This window comes from Chaetura pelagica, unplaced genomic scaffold (genome assembly GCF_000747805.2).
Source record: "Chaetura pelagica isolate M959 unplaced genomic scaffold, ChaPel_1.0 scaffold76, whole genome shotgun sequence".
NCBI classification, from domain to species: Eukaryota; Metazoa; Chordata; class Aves; order Apodiformes; family Apodidae; genus Chaetura; species Chaetura pelagica.
The window spans coordinates 3,377,375-3,398,417 of record NW_009970723.1 but is presented as its reverse complement, the minus strand read 5'-3'; positions in this window follow the sequence as shown (position 1 = coordinate 3,398,417).

The window sequence follows — 21,043 nt, the reverse complement described above, 5'->3', positions numbered from 1 at the left end:
TTCTTGTTGAACCTCAGTAGATTCCTCTTTGCCCAGCTCTCCTGTCTATCCAAATCTTGCTGAATGGCTGCACTGCCTTCAGGTGAATCAGCCAGTCCTCCCAATTTTGTGTCATCAGCAAACTTGCTGAGGATACCCTCTGTGACCTCGTCCAGGTTGTTGATGAAGATATTGAACAAGACTGGACCCATCACTGACCCCTGGGGGACTCCATTAGTTACAGGTCTCCAGCTGGACTCTGCACCACTGATCACCACTCTATTGTTTAGGAAGTTCTTCCTCTATCCCACTGTCCACTCTTCTACCTCAAACTTCCTGAGTTTGCTCATGAAGATGTTAAAGGAAACAGTGTCAAAAGCCTTGCTAAGGTCAAAGTAGACAACATCCACTTGTTCTCCTTACATCTACCCATTCAGTTATAACATTGTAGAAGGGTTTCAGATTACTCCTGATAAACTTCTTCTCTTCCACGTGCTTAAAGAGGACCTCCAGAATGAGCTGTTCCATAATTTTTCCAGGGATGGAGGCAAGGTTGACTGGTCTGTAGTTTCCTGAATCTTTCTTCCTACCCTTTGTGAAGACTGGATTGACATTGGCTTTCCTCCAGTCCTCAGGCATCTCTCATTTTTGCCATGATCTTTCAAAAATGATGAAGAGTGGTAGAGCAATAACATCAGCCAGCTCTCTCAACACTCATGGGTACATCTCATTGGGTCTCATGGATTTGTGTATATGCAAGTTACCTAACTGATCTCTAACCCAATCCTCATTGACTGGTGAAAAGTCATCCTTCCTCCAGGCCTGGGATTCACAAGGGGCTGGACTTAGGAGTAAAGACTGAAGCAAAGAAGGTATTCAGTAACTCTGCCTTCTCTGCATCTTGTGTTATTAGGGCTCCCATCTCACTCAGCAGTGGCCCACATTTTCCCTATTCCTCCTTTTACCACTGATGTATTTGAAGAAGCCCTTCGTATTCTCTTTTACTTCCTTAGCCAGGTTTAGTTCTAAGAGGGCTTTGGCCTTCCTTGTTGCCTTCTTACGTACCCTGACAATGTTCCTGTAGTTCTCCCAACTGACAAGTCCCTTCTTCCACAAACTGTAAATTTCATTCTTCCATAAGCCTTTCTTCAGGAGCTCCTTGCTCATCCATGCAGATCTCCTTTCTCCTCTACCTGACTTTTTACTAAAAGGAATGCACCTATTTTGAGCTTGGCAATTACCATGCCAGAAGTGTCAGGTAATGATACAATTTTTTTTATTTGTTTTAGAATCTATGAATACTGACCTTTCTGTCTCTTGCCTGGATTTTTTTTTTTTTTTGTCAGGATAATCACAAGGCTCAAAACCACTCCAGATGCAGTTTATCCTAAGGAAGGTAATTCTGTTATTTCCATCATACATTTGTATCAGAAGACCCCAGTCATCCTTGGATAGTTATCTGGATTCTGATACCGAAGACTTAAAGTTCTGATCCCCTGGTCTGGAAAGCTGACTATAGTTTTGGAACTCTTTGATAAATGTTAGTGTCATCACTGAAAAATGAATAGGTGCAAGTTACTCCAGTATGGATGGCAGTTAAATTATATATATCAATCCACCCTTATTGGGCAGTTTGCCATTCCAAATAAGGATGGCATATTAACCATCTCTGAGGCAGTAACTTCTTCTGTAACTTCAATTTAATACTATAAAAAGGGCAATTTTTCATCCCAAATAGTCAATGCACTGAAAATTATAAAATAATGAATTCTAAAATATTATCACATAGAATGTAGTAGAAACACTATACGTGGTTTGACAGATCTTGTGATATATAAAAAGTCAAGATAAGAATAACATTTAAGATAATTAATTAAGATAATAAAATAGTAGACATAAAAAACAATGTGACTTTTTTAAGCTGAAAGGGTTGAGTATTTTTCAAAGAAGGAATTACAGAGGGAGGAAAGACAGATGTAGACTCTGAAAAGGGATAAGAACAGATAATAGTCTACAGGAAAACATTCTTTGAACATTTTACCAGAAAACATATATACTGCAAAACCTAAACAATATAGGGTAGAAAGAATGAGATAATTTCAAATGCTAGATTTTGTGGCTGACCTCCCAGAAAATCTTTTCTGATATAAAAAAATCAGTTTTGTAGTATTGTAGTAGAGGGCAAAATATATATTCCAACTACATGTTTAGTGTAAATTTGCTAAATTAAGTTATAGAGGTTTGCTGAGCTTATTAAATGTAGTTTCAGCAAGTAGAAACCTCATCCTCACTGTTTTATAAAGGAATTTACCAAAAGACTTACCTGAAGCTCTCAGGAAATACATATCTTTTCTTATATCTATTTCAGAATTCACAGAAGAACTTTCGGTTCTGACTTAGAATCATATCATAAATTATAATTGGTGATCATGATCTGCCTCTGGCTTATAAATGATTTACCACATTAAGCCATGCACCAATTTTTATAGACTTTAGCATAGAGTGGTGTGATTTAGCGATTATTTTCAGTTACTTCTGGATCTTTTGTGCAAACAGCCAGGTATGATTAACATACCTGGACTTCTAAGCCCATGAAATTCATCAAATGTGCTGGAAATAATGTAAAATCCAGAGGTATTTTTCTTCAGCTATAGCTCACAGATGGAAAAGCAAACCATCTTGTAGAAGGCTATCTCTGTACCAAACATAATTCATCACCTCCTCTGCAATCAGCAAATGAATGAGAGAAGAATACAAAGAAGAGGCAAGGAAGAGAACATGAGCTAAGAAGTTCTCCCAATGGTTGCTCTGTGGCTGTAAAAAAACAAACAAACAAAAAAAGCCAAAAAAGCAAACCCAAAAGCTCTACAATATCAAAAAGACTTGAAAATACATTGAAATGCAAACAAATGAAAACCCAGACCAACACCCCTCACCCCAAAAAAACCCCAAAAAAACAACCAACAAAGAAACAAATCTAGTCTTTTCAACCCTTTATTCTATCCAAAACTGTTCCACTGAAAGGAACAGAACTACTAGCAAAAATACTTTCAATTTATGCAGCTTCATTTGAAATGCAGTTCAAGTGAAGACTGCTCTGATATTAGCTGCCAGAGTGGCAAGCAAATTGGTGGTGCAGCTATATAAGCATTCATGTTTCCAAACTGTTCAATCAAAGTTTAGAGATGTTTGTTAGTAAATCAAACCTCTGTCCCATGGAAAACCTGCTCAGTTCATGTATTTTAAACCACATGAAGAGTGAAGTGATTTTACTGATTTATTCATGAGGCGTAATTAACTGAGAATCAGTTCACTATATATTCAGGATCAATATTAACAATACAACAGATGCAACTACAATACTATTGTAAGTGTTAATAAGCAAGAAAGCATTTTAAAAATACCTTCTATAATCCAAATAAATCTTAATCTCTGCTTTTCTGCACAATTCAGTGATACATGCACACGAATCCTTTCAGAGGCCATGTGGGGCACCCTGCCCACACTACCTGCTCTGGGAGATGTGTGCTGGCTGACCCCATCATCCCAGAGGTGGGTGACCCCACACCTCCAGGGTGCAAGTGTTGGAATGCCCCGGTTATGACTTTGAGCAAAGGCAGTGATCCAGGGGGTTGCTTTGCTGCCAGGCACAGGGAGAGTCCTTGGTGCCATGGGGCCACAGCTGGCAGGGTCACAGCAGCACCAGTGCTGCTCTGATCCACTCTTTTCCTGTTTTCTATAAATCCTTGTGTTTTGCTTGTATGTCTGTTTAGATGAGTGTTGGTTTTGTTTTTGTTTTTTTTTCCCTGGAGTTATCTTAATTCTCCTATTACCATTTAATCAGACCAGTGGTTATCTTCCTCTTTACCAAGATCAGTTTTGGGCAAATGCCCAATATGGCAGTTTGGGTAACCCACTCTGGCACACTCTTACATACACATACCTGGATGCTGGCTGCTATAATAGTGAACTTTTTCCCAAGGCTGAACCCACCAATTGCTGGTAGCACAAGTTATTAACCATCAAAACATACCATGAAGATCAGAAGTGGCAATGGGACAGAGCTGCTACACACCTATAATTTCCATGCTATTGTCACAATTGCACAAATAAATTCCATGTCTGCAGCTACAGAAGAGAAGTGGCAAATCCTGTTACCACAAAGCAGCACTTGCTTCTTTCCTACCTTGCTATGTCTTCGGATTCTTGAACAACATACATCAGTAGTTATGGCTGACATTTATATTCTGGAAGAAAGTGAGCATCTAGATTCTGTCTTTTTAAATGGATGTTTTTCTGTTATTTTATGAATATTTTAACAGTTCTAAGGAAGAATTTAAATTCCTCTTTTTGAACAGAAAAGTGTATGACTGCACAAATTCAGAAATCCTGAAGGTAAAGAGAAGTGTACATACTGCAATTCACAACTTTGAAAATGCAAAAGAAATGGAGCAGTTACGAAGCCACTACAGAGAAATGAAAAGTATAGCAAGTTTGGTTATTATCAGAGGCATTGACGATCCCTTCCTTTTGTACAAACTCTAGTGGAAAATCAGTAAACACATCGATGCTCTGTACTTTGTTAACAGCAGCATATATTTGTTGTGCTTCTGAAAATCCTAAACCACCCAAATTAAGGGTAGCTTGATGCATGTGAACACCTGTGTAAAGGAAAAAATCCATTAACAGCAAATCATTATTTTTCAGGATGGTTTGGTTTTATTGACAAAAAGCAATTTTTGCTTCACTGCTCAGAATGTCTAAGTTCTTGCCCTCTTAGCTGAGAAACCATTGGACTCTGAAAGCAACAATGGAAGAATGTGACAGCCTAAAACAAACCTAGTTACACTGTTGATTCACTTCTTGCTTGATAAACTGAGTAATTGCAATTACCTACGTGCATGAGAATAGAATATATCTATACATTGTAGTAAATGCAGTGTTAAGCAAAGTAGCCTTACAAATTTAAACTGTGGTTACATGTGCATTTTAAGTGAGCAGTCTAATAAATCTCACAATGCAAAGAATAAAATGAGTAAACAGTTACTGCTGGATAATTCTGCACTTATGCCATTTTATATCTTGAAATATTATGCTATTTTTTATAGTAGTATTTTTTTTTTCCCAGTTTCATATAAATGTCATTAAAATAATGTGTATTCCCACAAAAGAAAAAACAAAAACAAACAAACAAACCCAAACAAACAACCCAGACAAATGGAAATTCCAATTTAGAATTCCTGACATATTATTCTAAAAAGTATTTTTTTAAACTTTATTTTTTAAGTATTTTCTTTAGAAATTTTATTTGCAATAATGTTTCTAATATTCTTATGTTTGCCAGTCTTCTACCTGTTGGAGCTCACTCCAATTTTTTGCTTCACAAAATTTAACATTATATTGGTATGTTTATGAATTTTAGGCTAACTCAAGGTATTCAAACCATTCCCATATATATTTGCACACAATATTTCTTCTGTTCATTGAGTAGGTGTCAGGAGAAATTGCAGGGAAAGTTGGTAGATGGATCCATCTATCCATTCTGTAATTTCTAACAGCAGAAGTTTCATAGATGACTGATGATAGCCAGTTGCCTCTCATGTATTTTTGCCAGGCTGTCAGTGAAACAGAATTGAGCATCCACAGTGTTGTTCTGCTGTATTAACTGGGAGACAGAAGCAGGAGTATGTGGGGACCCTCTTTGTCATGTCTGTAATGAATGCAGCAAGCATTGGGAAAAGTTATATACTGCAACATTCCTTTCTGTATTTGCCTAAAATTCACATCTGTTAACATATGTTGGGCTTGCTTATACTTTTCCAGTACCTGCTTCTGGTCAAAGCAGCTCTGTAGCTCTAGAGTATATGACTATCTGCAGAGAAAGACCAATATCTCAGGACTCAAGGTAGAGCAACAGAAAGGGAAATATTTGAGCATAGACCTCACCTAGAAAACAGTATGTTTCAGCAGAACCGTTTCACATTAGCATCTTACAGGTGCTTAACTGGCCAGCAAACATGCAAACACAGACATAAAGAAATTACAAAGTAGGTAGTTTAACATCAAATTGCACAGTTTTTAAAACCCTGAGATCGAAGTGGAAGAGTTACATGAGAAAAACAGGCTGATTATGGGTTGTCAGTGTGGTTCAGGAAAGTATCAAGATCATGCCTGACTGGATTGTTGAAACCCTTTGAAACGATTTCCACCAAGGCATACAATGTGACACAGTGGGAACTCTCACTGAGCTTCTCAGTAAAAGCTCTGCAGTTACTTTAGGACAGTCATGTCAAACAATGTAATTATTTTAAAATTGAAGCCAAGCATATAAACAAGGCCAGTGGAGAAGCTGAACACCAAGAAAAAAACTGCAAGAAACACTTGTGGATATTGTGTTAATAATTGGTACTCTGTTAAGTCCCAGGATTTGCCAGACAGCTTTTTGCCAGCACCATTTTCAGTCCATGGTCTGGACTGACTGCTCCCTGAGCAGCAGACAATTAGCCTTGCGCCTCACACAGCCTCAGAGGATCAAAGACTTCAGGCAACTAAGTTCTGCCCTCCAAGGGGTGACTTATTGCAGATTTATCTCTGCAAATTGTTATTAAGTTGTTTTAGAGGGGATACGTCTCACTGTATCGGGTATAAAAGCAGGATGCTGGCAGCAGACATCTGCAGAGCAGCCTCTGTGAAGACGCAGGGGCTGCCCAGTGCTGGACACAGCTGAGGCCCTCAGCCTAGTGGGAAGTGCCTCTGGGAAAACATTTAAGGAAGGACCTGAAAACACTGAAGGAAAAAGGATCAATGATGTGAGATCATACGAGGTGCTCCATGGTAGAGCCAGCAATCCCCACAGAGAGGCTGCAGACCATGGAGGACTTACACCAGAGAGGAAGAAACCAATGTGAAGGAAGGAGCAGTGGCAGAGTAAGGAACAAGGAGTGTCAGGAGACATCACTGTCCCCAGTTTCCAACACTCTGCCCCATGTGTTGTCTCACCAAAGGGACTGAGTGTAACATGCAGCAATAGCAAGGTGGGAGAAGAAGCCTGCAGTGAAGGTTAGCTGGAGAAAGGGGGACAAAAGTTTTGTGTTTTTTTTCTCTAAGTGATTAAATCATCTTTGTTTCCTGATACCCAAATCAGTAATGAAATGTTTAAAATGGCCTCAAGTTGTGTCAGGTGAGGTTTAGATTGGATATTAGGAAAAATTTCTTCACTAAAAGGTTGTCAAGCTCTGGAACAGGCAGACCAGGAAAGTGGTTGAGTCACCATCCCTGGAGGTACTTATAAGTTGTGTAGATGTGGTGCTTAGGGACATGGTTTAGTGATGGATTTGGCAGTGTTAGTTCAATGGTTGGACTTAAAGGTCTTAAAAGTCCTCTTCCAACTGAAACAATTCCATGATTCTGTGACTCTAAATTAAGTTAAATTCCCCATACTTAAGCAGAGTTGAGTCTGCTTTGTTTGTGGCAGTAATACTTGCAGTATTTTTCTGCTTTTATTTGTACCCAAAGGTTTTCTCACTCTTGTTCTTTACCTGATCGTGGGGTGGGGAGAGAGTGAGTGAGCAGTTGTGTGGGTGTTTGGCTGCCAACTGGCACCAGCCCAACCCCACTCACCCAGCCTCAGATCACTAAAACTTTAGTTATCCTGTCACCTAGACTCATAAGAATAGAATGATCCCATTTAAGACACTGATCAGAGAAACAGCCTTAACATTTTAAGGAAGTTCAAACGTATAACTCTTTCTTTTCTGAGACCATTATCTAGCTGGCTTGCTACAGTGCATTTTGTGAAAGTATAGTTTTCATAATCTGTTGCCCAATAATGTGAACTATCCTCTTGTAGCAGTGAGACTAGTCTCTCAAAACTTTAATATTTAATAAATCAAACTTAGCCCTGAAATGTGTTCAAGACTGTGGCAGTCTGGGGCAAGCAGAAAATCAGACCTAGAAATGCATACTAAAATTAAATGCATTGGTAAAATCTTGGCATGAATGTATGCATGGATTTGTAGATTATCCTCTTCAGTGGGCATGAATCCCATTTTAGATACTTGCATACTTTATACATGAGAATATGAAAGTCCCCCTCACAGCAAGATTGTGCTTATGGTAATGGAAGGGGTAGGGGTTATCTTGTGAAATAAACCCCTTCAATTCTGTATCTCATTGTTACTATCTTAATGTGAACCATGTGTCTAAACTTGCATTATATTTGATATGGTCAATGGCATCTACAGAGATAATCAGTTGAACAACAAAAATGCATCTACTGTAGGGTGAAGTGAGTAGTTTTCCATGCTCTTTTTAGTGTATTGAACATAGACAGCACATACTGTTTAAACTATCCTGGGATGCTACTTTCTCTGTAGAGGTAGTAGTATTTTGAGGACTCCTGCATCCATAATAAACAGTGAACATATCTCCAAAGCAAATGGATGCGGATGAAAAGGCTGCATAATCATGCAATCATGCACTGTGTCAAATAGCAGCCATGTGATTCAGGAGATGAATTTTTGATTGAGTCCATTCTGGCAGATCTGCATCTGGTAATAATAATATATTCAGCAATACAGAGTCACTTGCCTTCGAAAATTTGGCCTATGACTTTTAGAGGATTTAAGAAGTTATTTCTTGGACAGTTATTTTTAATTCAACTGTTACTGTAACTTTGAATATGTGGATGGAAAGTAACAAACAGGTATGTCTGACACTAAGCAAAGGCTGAAAATGTTTGTACTGCTTTTTGAGGGAGTGCTGCAAGGGAGATAACACAACAACTGAATATTCCATCAATATTTGAAAGCCTGTTGTGCTATGCATACAGTTTCCAAGATAGCCATGAGATAAATATGCAAGAAAAGCTGTTAGTGCTTGTGATATGAAGCAGTGTTAGAATAGATCCCAACCTGAGAGCATCTGAAAAGCAGGCCCAGGGGGATTCTGCAGGCAGCCAGCTGATGCAAGACTTTCAAAATTCAAGGACTTTCAGAACATTTTCTTAAATGAAAAAGAGACCGAAAATTGCAAATTTACTTCTTTGAAGACTTCTGTTTCATCTGTGGTGATTACTAGGGTGTTTTGCTTTGCCTTAAGATTTCTCTGAACTTAAAATAGCACTGACTAAATTCTTCCTCTCCTGTTTAGACTTGAAGTGTACTTACAGTAAATTGACAAGAATTTGTGATGATACGCAGAAAATAAAATATTGTTTCATATTTTAGTTTTAAAGGTTATTGTGGTTTAAAATTTAAACATGTGACTACTTTTTCTGGTGGCAATTTGTTTGCAAAGAATGAAAAATATCGGTATTGGAGTGTTTTCACTTCAGGTTTTTCAGTCACTGTAAGTAGCTCTTTCAGAACAGCTTAGGTTGCTCTCTGTGCATCAAGGAAAACAAGCACAGAAAACGTAGCACAGAAAAGTGTGAATCTGGGTCATGTTTGCTCAGCTATGCCTCTCACATGTCTGAAGTCAAAACTGTATTTTCAGAATGAATATAAAGAAGTGATTTGTTATCTTGAGACTGTTCTTCACTTAGACATTGTCGTGATTTGGGTCCAACAGGACAACAAATGAACAGCCACATGGCTGGTCACTCACATCCCTCCCCCCTTCCTCCGCACACTCTGGGATGAGGAGGACAAAGTTCCTGGGTTGAGACCAAGGACAAGGAGGGCTCTTCACCAGTTTATGTCGCGGGCAAAACAGACTCAACTTGGGGAAAAAATAATAATTTAATTTCACACTAATCAAACACACACAAAGAGCAGGGCTTGCATATGTTACCCCACCCCTCCCTTCTTCCCAGGCTCAAATCCCTTTGTTCCCGGTTTCTCTCCCTCCTTCCCCCGAGCGGCACAGAGGGACAGGGGATGGGGTTTAGAGTCAGTTCACAGGCTGGGGGCTCCTGCCGCTCATTCCTCCTCTGGGAGAAGGATTCCTTACAGTCCTTCCCTGCTTCCCCACGGGGTCCCTCCCATGGGAGAGAGTCCTCCACGAACCTCTCCTTCATGAGTCCTTCCCACGAGGTTGGGAGCTGCTTCAGCCTGGGCTCCCAGAGTCACGGGGGCTTCGGGAACAGCAACTCCCCTGGCCAGGGGTCTTCCAAAACTGCGTAATCAGCGTCCAGTGGCAGCAAATCCACTTGCCACAAAATCCAAGTCCAGTGGCCAAGTTCACCCCTCCTGGCGCCTTCAGGGAATGTTCCACCACGTTCCTCCACGAGTGCAGGGGCACAGCTGCCATCTCGCCAGGGGAGTTGCAGGGAAACTTCAGCTTGGGCACCTTCTTTTCCTTCTTCCTCACCAAGCACCAGCACCACCCTGCCTCTACAGCACAGCTCTTCTTTTTCTTTTAGCCCTTGCTCTGCTCAGTTCTTACCTCGGTTCTTTCCTGTGTTAAGCGCTGAGGCGCATCTATTGTCCCTCTAATGGCTCCTTGGCTGGGTTTGGAGCAGGGACAGCTTCTCAGCTTCTTTGGGGAGCCAGTCCTGAGGCCCTTCCCCCGCTACCAAAACCCCACCAAACCAAACCAGAACAGGAATTAAGAGAGATTGAATGGCCAGATTTGTTCTTACTACTAAAATTACATCATGTCATTTACACTAGCAGGCTCTTGCTGTAAACTTGTAGCAGGGAGCTGAACAGAATGCAAAGGCAAGAGGGCATCGGACATTTAACTGCATATCTCAAGAAATGTGGGATGCCTGTTTGTAAAGTGTTTCTTTTGCTCTTAAGAGTAACTTTCTTTTGGAGACACTGTGTAGGATTTCAGGTAAGTTTCTCCACCTCTCCTACTTGTTCAGTTGTTTTTCTCTCTTGATCTCTGCTTGGCAACTGTCAAAACATAAGGTCCTAATTCTTTTCCCTTGTTTTATCTGGTAATGGTAATTATTCTGACCTACTTCCTTAGCAGTTATCCTTAGCAAAAAAATAATGGCAAGAAAGGGTTTACTAGTTTCATACTGTTACTGTCCATTTGCAATAGCAGGTAGATGAATGGAAAAAAAAAAAACACCACAAAAAACCCAAAAAAAACCAAAACAAAACAGAAGACACAGCTCATCTCAGTAAATGTTCTTTCTTTTGGAGAACCTTACTTCAGGGACTTTTTCTTTCTTTGCACCATTTTAGTTTATTAAAGATTTCTCTTCTCCTTATGCCTAAATTGAACAGACATTTTAAAATATTTTATTTTTAAACTCAGTAATTCACATACGCAAATACAAAAATGTATCCTCTCTAATGACAGTCTGTTGTCTTCTGTGAGTAAGTTTACAAAATACATTAAAAATGTTCAGAATTCAGGCAAGAAACATTATCCTGTTCTTCCGTAAGGAATCTTGTATTAATCCATATTTTACCACTTTTAAACATATGATCTTACCCAGACATAAAACATTCAATATTCTGATAAGTCAGTACTTGTTGTATAAAATATAGTGAATTTAACATCTTGTCCTAGATTTTAAGAAACTATATTTTTGTGTGTTCAGCTTTGTATATACAAATAATTGAGCTTGAATTTCTGCCTACATAATTCATAACAGGTGCGAATATTCCTTGGGTGATTAGATAACAGCTAATATTTGTGCTCACATTTAGTTTAGTCACATGAATTCAGGTCAGTGATTTGTGAGCACAAAATTGCCTCAAACTGTGAAGGCAGGTAGGCACATGTAAATCAGGTCTTGATTTTGCTGACTGATAGAGGGTAGATTTTTTCCTGCAAGATGCAGACGACTTTTAAGAAATTTTGAGAATCTGCTGTCACTTTTATAGTGATGGAGTGCAGAGTGATCAGCACCTTGCAGGACTGGAAAGTACAATGTCCCAAAAACATTATTTGTGAAGAAACTCACTTTTAGACTACAATTTAGAAAGTGGATGTTTAAGTTAAAGGGCGAGTGAAGTGTCATTGCAATAAACCGGCTCACTTATGTTCTTTAAATTAATCACATATTCAAGTACCCTGGTAAATCCTGACAGTTTATTAAGAGGTTTGTACTGGGGAACAGGCCTGTTAACATCATAAAGACACAGGACATTCAGGAGAACTGAAATTAACCCATCTCACACTTACTAGAGAGCATTAAATGTTTGTGTGGATGCTTTAATTCAGGTGTAGAGTGGTCTTGGGTCACTTTATCTTAATACTCCTTGAGATAGGAAAAAAGATCACTTGGTTTTCCTCTTCTATGTAGTAAAAATAGGATATATTTAGGAAGAAATAGCTATCTGTAAGAAACTTACAGTTTACTGTGTGCAAAGTATTTTGTATGGATCCTCTCGGGCTCTGACAGGAGGCTCAGCTGAACACACAAGTCCCTGCCAACCTGAGATGCTGAGCCAAGGGCTGAAGGTCCCAGGAGCCACTGTTCTTGCTAAAGATTAGCTCTCCAGCTCTGTAAGAAGGAAAGGAGAGACACAGAAATCAGGTTGAAGCCAGCATTGTCAGAGTTTCATAAACTCTGCTGCAGAGCCCAAACTTGGCTGAACTTCAAGAGCATTTTTTTGGATAGTAACCAAATTAAAATAAATCTAAAATAAAACACCTCTCCTTAGCCTGTACTATTCCTCACCATTCTTGCAGACTTATTTTAAATAACCCTTCTAGAGAAGGTCTATATTACTGAGTTTCTTTGTTGTTGTGTTGTTTTTTTTTCTAGTCTGTGTTCTATATATCTCTAATTATATCTATAATAGCCTACTAAATATAATGATACATGAATATATATATTATCCATAATATATATGTTAGTCTGATTTTTTAAAAGCTCCATAATGCAAAGAATGTCAGTCAGTCCTATAGGAGTACATTGAGCTCATCAGGATGATTGAAACATAATCTCCTTTCAAAATATCCTTTTAAGGCCTTCTTGTTGGACAAAGCAGATTTTAGTTAATGAATTTAGCTACTGAGAAGCTCATGACAGCAGAGGAAAGTTCTCAGCTGATGCATGGAGGCAAGACTTCTGTGCACAAGCTGCATCTGGTCTCAGCTGCTTAGAGGAAGTTTCAAAGACAGATGGAGATCAACAGCAAGAAAAGTTTTGTTAATGAATTGTGGTTACCCTGGTGTAGGAAATATTTACTGCTTACAAAAATGAAATTCGGGGTTAATTCATGGAAATGAAAGTTTAGGATATGTGTAACTGCACTATAAACACCTATGGTCTCTTTTCCTTATGCCTCTCTGGGCTCCAGCACACAGCTCATGTTGAGCTTCTCATCTACTACCACCCCCAAGTCCTTTTCAGGACTGGTCTCCAGCCATTCTTCCTTAGCCTGTATTTGTTGGGTCGTTATTATGAAGGAGATGAAGCGCTGGAACAGGTTGCCCAGAGAGGTGGTGGAGGACCCATCCCTGGAGAACAATAAAGGTCAGGCTTGATGAGGCTCTGAGTGACCTGATCATTTCTAGAAAGTCCCTGTGCACTGCAGGAGGGATGGGGCCTGGACTAGTTGACCTTTAAAGGTCTCTTCCAACCTCACACATTCTATGCTTCTATGATTGACTGCGTTGCTATCAAAATTACATACAGTAGATATGTGTATAGATGCTATAACAGAATAGCCCTTTAGTGAGCATTGTTAGTTGTTATGCACCTAAGTGTCTTTTTGCCTTGTGACTCAGAGGTGTAGCTAGGCAGTGGAGAAAGAGTATTTAATGAAGGAGGAAGATGAAACTTCTGTCAAACCACAAAACCATACAATCCAATTAATCTAATGTATGTTGATTATAAAAATTAATTTGATGTGTCTTAATAATAAAATACACAACTAAGAACCCAAGATTACTGTCTGTTTTTTTTAATGGTCTGTGGCATTTCTGATCTTTATTATAGTTCTTTGCAGTTGTTTAACATATTTATTATTACTACCCATAACAGGGAAATGTAAAATACTAATTAACCTACAAAAAGTATAGTAAAGCAGGTAAAAAAAATCCACTCCTACCAGACACTGGCAAAAAATACTCACCATAAAGGAAAAATTACTCAAACCAAATGGTTAACATTAAAGAATGGCATTATACTATGTATTACATGCATGTGGGAATCTTCCTAAAATAAGATTCCTTGAAAATATATTTACCCTTGGAAAATTTACTTCTGTTGTGTCTGAAGTTTCTAATGGAAAAAATTACTGACTAATACCAAACCATGAATTTCATCTGACCACTAGTTTAATTTATTATGTACCTTGGATATGTCTAGAGGTCTTGGTTGTATGTGATGGGAAGGGATCGGCGTTCAGATGGCTTGAAAGGAGCATCTCTTAATCTCTGTGTCAAAATGCTGGAACCAGCACATATCTGAACTTCTTTAGCAACAAGCAACATATTTTTATTTTTTTTTCCCTTCAGAAGGAAAGCAAAGGCTTGGCTTTTGAAGCTGCTGACTTGACACTTTAAAATAGTATAAGTTCACCTATTTGCTTTTTGTTATGAGCTGCCTGAATAATTTGAAAACACTTCATGTCACTTCATGTCTTCATGCCTTGGTCTCCATGATTTTTTGAATGAGTTTGATACTGACCTACTTTATGTAAATTACTATCTTGTTGATAGGAATCATTAATTCTTTTTGCTGAATTTGGCAACAGAATAGTCCAAAGTCCCCAAAGTGTAAGAAAACCTGAGGACGAAGTTAGACACCTATTTTTCCTTGTGTTTGCTCCTGATGAATTCAATGGTAAAGGACCAACTGACAAATAGCTAAAGAACAGTTTAGCCACCATGCAGTGAATCAGATGCTGAAATGTGATGCTGTGTGGCACAACATTCTCACTGAACATCATTGTCACACAGCATAGACAGATGCGTGAAGTAAAGGGGGCCCGGAGAGCCTAAGCTAAGCCTGAGTAATATTTAAACAGCTCACAAGTAAGGTAGATATTTGTAATCATGAACACTTCTATTGCCTCTTCTAGAGCAAATGTTGCATTTTCATTTGTAGACTCGGCTTTGATTCTATTGAAGACACTAGGAATTTTATCACAATTTTAATGGATCTTAAAGTAACTTACATGTCAGAAATTCAACAACTCTCAATTTTATGAGTAACTCGTACTTATATAAGTAAACATATTAATACCAATGTAGTTATTGCACATGTGAGAGCTCTGGATAACATTCTTAAGATGTGTAAAACAAGTAAAAAGTAAAATCCCACTGTTTTCTGTCAAGGTTAGATATCTCATTAAAAGGTCTTACTAGGGTTTAATCTCCTTATCATCATGTTTAAATACATTTAAAAATCTGTCTCTGTCTGCAGTGTTAGTCTTACAGGAACACAATTTGGTATCACAGCCCCACTATTTATTTTCAGATACCCAAATGAATGTGATCCTTTGTTTTCATGCTATTTTCAAAAAGAAAGATGTTATTTTAATTAAGTGTATGGATTTCCTTTGGAATTCAATCTGATGACCCCCTAAAAAGCCTTGAGAATAACTCTGCACTCTCTTCTGTAAGGATGTCAGAGTGTGAATTAAATGTTCTAATTTGTTTAATAACTGTAAAAGGCTGAATGGAAGTAGATTTTGTACTGTTTTTATGACTAATGTGGGAAACTAGCCAAAGAGATTTCTGAAAGGTTAGATTGACTTTGACAGTATTGGTGCCTAATCATTACATAGAGTATTAATGTGACAGACAGGTGCTTTATAAAGTCCTTTTTTTTAAAAAGGAGGTAGTGAGTTACTAGAAGGAAAAGGTATTTCAAAGTCTGAGTCTAAATAATTTCACTCTTTATAATTTCTTGCCATAGATTTCCAAAGCAATGAGTACTTTTCACTGTAATATTTTGCAAACAGTAGCTTTATAGATATTTTGGAAATATGTTATCAGTGTGCATAAACACTAAGCTGTGATTGAGTTAACTTTTCTTTGGACATAATTTGACATGTCAGGAGCCTTGTCTCAACATGTGTTACTGTCTAATCATTTGACCAGCATCAGTTGAATGGAAAAGCCAATTTTATACCTGCACTGAAACCTTGGCTACGCAATACAACTTAGACACCAGCACAGTTATTTCATTTTGGTTATAGTGACAAATTGAAACTGACAAAGGAGAAATAAAATTAACAAACTTTGAAATGGAAGCATGTACAGTCTAATGGATTAATCTGTAAATTCACCTGCCATCTTTCTGTTTCTGTAATAATATTGGGGAAAAGGAACTAATGACATAAGATGAATACAGATTTCCACAAGACTTAAGCACAATGTCATATTTAAGAATCTACCAGTTTTTCCCAGTATAAGCTCATTTGAAAGGCACAGTTCAGAATTTACTTGAGTTAATATAGAAAGTCTATAAAGACTCATGCCAGTCATAGGCTTTTTAAAGATTAACTACTTGAAGAATTATGGAGCTTATGAAATAAAATCACTGACCTCTATCACAAGCTATAGGTTGCATTAGCTAATGTGAGAAAGAAGAATTTGATTAGAAATAATTGCCGTTGCTTTTTGAACTTGTAGACTTCTAAAAAATTAGGCATATAGTGCCTGTAAGTGCAACTAATTTTATGATTAGCATAAACATCCTTATCAATAAAATTGTTTGAGGACACAAGGTCACTGCAGGTCTGTGCTTTTCTTGGGAAGTTTCCAAGTCCAGATAAAATTCCTACTTGTTTCTGTGGTCGCAGACACATATCACTCTCATATGTTTGTTTCACTTTCTCTTCTAATTTAGGTAAAGTATTCCATACTCTAGTAAAACACTTAATTTTTGCTACCTGTTTATTCTGACATTTTGCCCTTCTGTTTATCTTTCATCTCAGTCTTCTCTTTCATCATGCTCTAGTGGTTCCAGCTTTAGAGTGAATTACCTTTACTTCAGTATTCAGTATTTTTTTTCCTTGTGAAAATGACCAGTGATTAGCAAGCTGAGATTCCTTGTTGTCTAATTTGCTTCCGGAAGTGAAGTGTGTAATTCCAGATTGAACAGACAAGCCTATGCTTGTCAAAGAAAATTCTTACATGAACTAGATTACCTAAATCCACTCAAATTTTGGTAGATTCATCTTTTCTGAAGCTATCTGAAGATGAAACCTAGTTGAACAAGCAGTAGAAAGAGCCACCTGAGCATAAGTTGGTCTCTGCCTATGAAATCAATAGTAGCATCCACCAGACAGATGTATCAGCCTATTGTTTCACTTGGTCTGTTTTCAAAGGTTTAATGTAAGTGTGCATTATAAAATTTTAGGAGTCAGTTTCTTAGAGGTGACAACACTGAAGTAGTTCAAATTTTTAAAGATTAATATGATGGAGATTCATGGGAAGTCCATTCATTATACAGTATTTTCTCTGTTAGGAAGTTTCACTTTGTCATGTGAATTCCAGACACAATTCTGTGTTATTGCAACCTATAGCCATTATTTATTATTCTGTCTAACATGAACATGAAAAAGAAAATAAAATCTTATTGTTTGTAATGTATTTGTAGACTGCAATAATTTTCATCTTTCACTTCCACATCTACCTTTCCTATTTTTTTAGGATTTTTAAAAAATCTAGTCCTCACAGGCTGTTATTACACATATAATGATATTACTACACAATACACATATTACTGTACATATAATATTATTATACAATGTTGTAACTGCAGTTTTGTGGTGGGTTTAGGAACAGGGTTGGTCTTGACGTTATTCAGGATTTTAATATAAAAATTACACTTTTATAAGAAAAAAGGTTCACATAGGGAATGAGGTTTTCTTTTTCTAAACTTACTGTACATTTTAAGCCCATCTGATGGTCAAATCTGAAAAGACACATTTCTTGGTTTAGGTATTATAATGGAAATTAATACTGTAACTTCTGTAGTTAATTAACTATGTATTTGACTTAGTTAATGATTTAATAGAATCATTATAGGATTCAATGATTCTGTGATGTGGCATAACATGTGCCATTCAAAGTGAGCCTTTGCCACCCACTGTTCTTTCTAAATATTAGAAAATACATTTTATAATTTAGTGTGAAGAACATTAGTGAAAGCTTACTTTTGAAATTATAATATCCTATATAAATGTATAAGAAGGACTTTATGACACTAAGTGTTTTGTAATATTGTCCTTCCTTAACTCTGCTATTCTGGTTTTTACTAATTCCTAGAATATGCCTTAGTCACAACAGTCTCCTTTGACACACATATTTTCATGTCTGTTTCAATTGTTTTGTTATATACTTTAACACTATCTGTAAGAAATGTGAGAACTGACAAGTCTCTTCTTTCTAGAATGGAGATGTCATCAAATGTCTAGATAGTGACTGATAATTGCGTGTCTTTGTCTATGAACAGATTGTAAGGAAATGTTTGAGGCAGAGCTTCTGTCACAGATAAGAGTTCATACATTTTCAAAGCAGAAGTTTTTAAATGAATAATGGACAATCTTAATGGGGTTTAGGGCCTCATCATTTTTAAAAGTGCCCTTCTGCCTAAGACACCTTGGCTACATTTTTCATCCATGATGTACTATATTCTCATAGTAAGGAAGTTAGCACTAAGAGCTTTAGAAAGACATTTAATTTCACTTTATGTCAAGATATTTCTGCCCTGAAAGATTCCATTTAACTTCCTTTTGATTTTCAATATACATTTTATTTTCTAAAAAGTATCACCCTTCTGAGACAGGTAACACTCTTACAAAAAAACCCCCTGAGTAGTATTGGAAAGACTTAACAGTCTTCTGCCTGCAAAATGGATTTTTTATCAATTATACTATTTCAGAAAAGTAAGTAGTGTTGCTATTAATAGTAATTCTTAATATTGTTTTAAAAAGCCCCAACAAAACAAGATATATTTTTAAAGTCTTATTTTATACAGTTCTGTGTGTTTTACTTATTAGTGTAAACTGTTTGAATTTTATCCCAGGAATTGGAAAGCAGTAAGAAACGACATTTCAAACCATAGCTTCAAATTTCTGTTTTCACTCAGCAATACACCTGTTTTGGTATAAACACTGAAAAGATGAAATAAGCCCTAAGTCCTTTTGGCTACTAGTTCATTGTTTATTGTGATGCTGATTTATCACCTTAGAGTGCAACAGAATTCAGACATTTATATACATAGAAAAAGCCTCTGCATTTTGCTAAAACACAAGTTAAGCTACAAATGTCCCACGAAGCTCTGTGCTGCCTTTATTTTAATGAAATGTGGGAATTTTATAGAAAGAAACCCAGGAAAAAACAGGAAAAAACAAAAGCTCACTACTAGTAAATAAATTTCAAAGGTGATCTCTTGGTGATCTTCACTTTGCCCTGTCTGATTCCTTTCCACAACAGTGGTGAAACGTTTTCAGAAATCCATTAGATATATGAGTGGGATTACTCAGCTGGAACAGAGATGGTCGTAGGTGAAGGAACAGTTCCAATACAGATAAAAGAGGTTATAGCAAATTCTTGCTGTCTCCTGGCATCTTCTCATGGGAGGCAGTTCTGATGAACAGAAGAGCTTTATTTATGTGTGTTTCCTTTTATTTTTACTTTTTTTTTTTTTTTTTTTTTTTTTTTTTTCATGTGGAGAGGAGGAATCATGGAAACTCCTGAAATGTTCATTGTGAAATAATCAGGTTTCCAAATGGATGGATTTGTTAGTCATAGCTAAATGTTTCCATACAGTACTAAATATTACAAGACCATTTAAGGACAAAGGGTTTTTATATGAACATACGTTCCCATCCAGATAAACATATCTCATAAACCTCTAATAGAATCCTGGGTCATTGCCCTACATTTTTAACATGTAAGTTAAAAAAAAAAATTCTTCAACATGAGGCTCCTGGAATAGGTTGTCCAAGGAGATTCTGGAAGACCCCTCCCTGGAGGTGTTGGCCAGGTTGGACGAGGCTTTGTATAGCCTGGTCTAGGGTGAAGTGTCCCTGCTCATAGCAGGGAGGTTGGAATCTGATAATCTTTAAGTTACCTTCCAACCTTAACCATTCAATGATTCTATTATTCTATTTCAGAATTCTGAAAAATAGGGAAAAAAGGAAAGAAGCATCTATTAACATGGCCTGCTACAGGAATGCAGAAGCACAGGTGTTGAATCATAGGAGAAGCATCTGCTGGACCAGCTGTTGCCACCATTTCAGTGCCGGCTGGTACCCAGGAGTATTTTCTACTGCAGTTTTTTGTTCATTTGGGGAGAGTGATAGGTGATTGACCACCAAGCTGAGATGTGATTATTGTATTAAAGAGTGATTTGGTTAACCTCAGGTGTACCATCTTGTTGGACTGCTGCCAAGACATATTTGCTGGGGAGTGGACAGATTTATTGTGCAGGACAAGAAAGAAAATAATGTCTGTTTGTTATAGTGGAAAACCTATATAAGCTGTTAGCCAAGATATTATAGAGACATCACTAATTATTTGTGACAGCAAAAAAATGTTAATTCACTGAGTGAAAAAGGACTTAAGCAGTACTTACTTTTTAGCTAAGAAAGCTGAAATGGAGTAGAATTTTATTTCTTTGAACCATTGTGCATCTGCAGCTGCTTTAAATGCAGTTGCATAGGTGTATGACTAGCATTTCAGAAAATCAGTTACTTGTTATTTTATTTGTATTCTGTTACAGAAAGGGGTGACTGAAACACTTGGAATACATGAAAAGTGTTCAAGATCATCAGGTTCCTTAGAGTGATCCAAGGAGCTATCATAGCATTAAGGAAATAAGCCACAGATTGATAAACTGTCAGTACTTTTTGTAAAGTTTACTTACAGTTTGTTAACAAGAGATACAAGTACATCTTAGGTGTTGCAGTATTTGGTGTGGCAGTGCTTTATCTTTAGGTATTTTCTATTGCTTTGTGAAATCCAGCTCTTCTGCTATATTTCAGAATACATGCTTTAAAACAACTTATTTTCAGTATACAATCACAGTCCTGCAAATAAATTATACAGTAGTATAAGATTTAGGATTTTGATAAATTTGCAGGATCAGGGTTTCATGTTTAAACTCCACTAACTCATAAGCTTTTTTCAGTTTCTACTAAGAAGTCTGTTTTGCAGGTGTAATGATAAAACCATCTCCATGGGTTTA